The sequence below is a fragment of the Salvelinus fontinalis genome, chromosome 7, assembly GCF_029448725.1.
Source record: "Salvelinus fontinalis isolate EN_2023a chromosome 7, ASM2944872v1, whole genome shotgun sequence".
Classification (NCBI taxonomy): domain Eukaryota; kingdom Metazoa; phylum Chordata; class Actinopteri; order Salmoniformes; family Salmonidae; genus Salvelinus; species Salvelinus fontinalis.
Window position 1 is genome coordinate 56289180 of NC_074671.1, and position 3224 is coordinate 56292403.

Consider the following 3224-nt stretch of genomic DNA (forward strand, 5'->3'; position numbering starts at 1 on the left):
ATTTCTGTATGGATCTCGCTTTGTGCACGGGGGCATTATCATGCTCAAACAGGAAAGGGCCCAAACTGTTGCCACAAAGTTGGAGGCACAGAATTGTCTAGAATTTTATTGTATGCTGGAGCGTTATGATTTCCATTCACTGGAACTAAGGGGCCTAGCCCGAACCATGAAAAACAGCCCCAGACCATTATTCCTTCTCCACCAAACATTACAGTTGGTGCTATGCATTCGGGCAGGTAGCATTCTCCTTGCATCCGCCAAAACCAGATTCGTCTGTCGGACTGCCAGATGGTGAAATGTGATTCATCACTCCAGAGAATGTGTTTCCACTCAGGGTCAAGGTAGGCAGAGGTCGATAATCCATTCAATCCAAGGTGGCTTAGCAGTTCAGACGTCTTTTTCCGTATTGTCGTGTAGTGTCCTGTATATATATATATTTACACCTTTTCTTCACATATCTTTTATTTATTTTATTATCCAAGAACTCAACTACAAAAGCTTTCCTGCAAAAGCTTTCCTGCAACCCACTTCTCCAATTACAATAAGTATTACTTACCTCAATCTGAAAATCCATCGTGGAAGATAGCCAGGGGCTAATTCAGAAGCTAGCCTGAAAGCTAACCAGAAGCTACTCCGATAGCTAGCCAGAAGCTAATCTGTAGCTGCCCCGAAATTAGCCGGTTTGCTGGCTAGCGTTGGTGTTTCAGCTGCCCACATTTTGCGGTCATCAGCTATTCCTTTAGCTCGATAATCTACCGGCACTTTTGTGCAACGCGACTCGGACCGGAGCATTCCGGGACTTTTTTTTCTCTCAGTTTCCCCGGATTCCAACCGCAGGCTCTGGACACTTGCACCTTGATTTCGCAGCTAGCTAGCTGCATACCGTGTGACTATTGGCTTACGTCGACCCCGGAGCAAACTCAAATCATGCTGGAGCTAGCCAGCTGAGGAGTTCCATCACCATCCGGACCCGTTTCTTTTGTTGCTGCTGCAGATACGGAACCCCACCGGGCCTTCACGACTGACTGCCGAGGTTATCTGCCCGAGGGATTTATCCAACCGGCACCTCCGGCCCGCTAATCGCTAGCTGTCTTATCGGCTGCTATCTGAACAAAACCCCACTACACGGAACCTACCGACGGAAACGCACGAGGTATCTACAAACAGACCTCCATCCTATGCTGCTACCGATAGCCATATACCCGGCCAGCTGTCTGGATCGCCACGACCCCAACCAACCTCTACTCACTGGACCCTTATTGATCACTCGATTAAGCATGCCTCTCCTTAATGTAAATATGCCTTGTCCATTGCTGTTCTGGTTAGTGTTTATTGGCTTATTTCACTGTAGAGATTCTAGCCCTGCTCTCTATACCATATCCAACCTCTCAGTTCCACCACCCACATATGCGATGACATCACCTGGTTTCAATGATGTTTCTAGAGACAAGATCTCTCTCATCATCACTCAATACCTAGGTTTACCTCCACTGTATTCACATCCTACCATACCTTTGTCTGTACATTATTCCTTTAAACTATTTTATCGCCCCCAGAAACTTCCTTTTACTCTCTGCTCTAGTAGCTCTAGGCGACCAATTCTCATAGCTTTTAGCCGTACCCTTATCATACTTCTCCTCTGTTCCTCTGGTGATGTAGAGGTGAATCCAGGCCCTGCAGTACCTGGCTCCACTCCTATTCCCCAGGCGCTCTCTTTTGATGACTTCTGTAACCGTAATAGCCTTGGCTTCATGCATGTTAACATTAGAAGCCTCCTCCCTAAGTTTGTTTTGTTCACTGCTTTAGCACACTCTACCAACCCGGATGTTTTAGCCGTGTCTGAATCCTGGCTTAGAAAGACCACCAAAAATTCAGACATTTTTATCCCCAATTACAATATTTTCAGACAAGATAGAACGGCCAAAGGGGGCGGTGTTGCAATCTACTGCAAAGACTGCCTGCAGAGTTCTGTTATACTATCCAGGTCTGTTCCCAAACAATTTGAACTTCTACTTTTAAAAATCCACCTCTCTAAAAACAAGTCTCTCACCGTTGCCGCCTGCTATAGACCACCCTCTGCCCCCAGCTGTGCTCTGGACACTATATGTGAACTGATTGCCCCCCATCTTTCTTCAGAGCTCGTGCTGCTAGGCGACCTAAATTTGAACATGCTCAACACCCCAGCCACCCTACAATCTAAGCTTGATGCCCTCAATCTCACACAAATTATCAATGAACCTACCAGGTACCACCCCAATTCCGTAAACACGGGTACCCTCATAGATATCATCCTAACAAACTTGCCCTCCAAATACACCTCTGCTGTTTTCAACCAAGATCTCAGCGATCACTGCCTCATTGCCTGCATCCGTAATGGGTCAGCGGTCAAACGACCTCCACTCATCACTGTCAAACGCTCCCTGAAACACTTCAGCGAGCAGGCCTTCCTAATCGACCTGGCCGGGGTATCCTGGAAGGATATTGATCTCATCCCGTCAGTAGAGGATGCCTGGTCATTTTTTTAAAATGCCTTCCTCACCATCTTGAATAAGCATGCCCCATTCAAGAAATTTAGAACCAGGAACAGATATAGCCCTTGGTTCTCTCCTGACCTGACTGCCCTTAACCAACAGAAAAACATCCTATGGCGTTCTGCATTAGCATCGAACAGCCCCCGTGATATGCAACTTTTCAGGGAAGCCAGAAACCAATATACACAGGCAGTTAGAACAGCCAAGGCTAGCTTTTTCAAGCAGAAATTTGCTTCCTGCAACACAAATTCAAAAAAGTTCTGGGACACCGTAAAGTCCATGGAGAATAAGAACACCTCCTCCCAGCTTCCAACCGCTCTGAAGATAGGAAACACTGTCACCACCGACAAATCCACTATAATTGAGAATTTCAATAAGCATTTTTCTACGGCTGGCCATGCTTTCCACCTGGCTACCCCTACCCCGGACAACAGCACTGCCCTCCCCTCTGCTACTCGCCCAAGCTTTCCCCATTTCTCTTTCTCCCAAATACAGTCAGCTGATGTTCTTAATGAGCTGCAAAATCTGGACCCTTACAAATCAGCCGGGCTAGATAATCTGGACCCTTTCTTTCTAAAACTATCTGCTGAAATTGTTGCCACCCCTATTACTAGCCTCTTCAACCTCTCTTTCGTGTCGTCTGAGATCCCCAAAGATTGGAAAGCAGCTGCGGTTATCCCCCTCTTCAAAGGG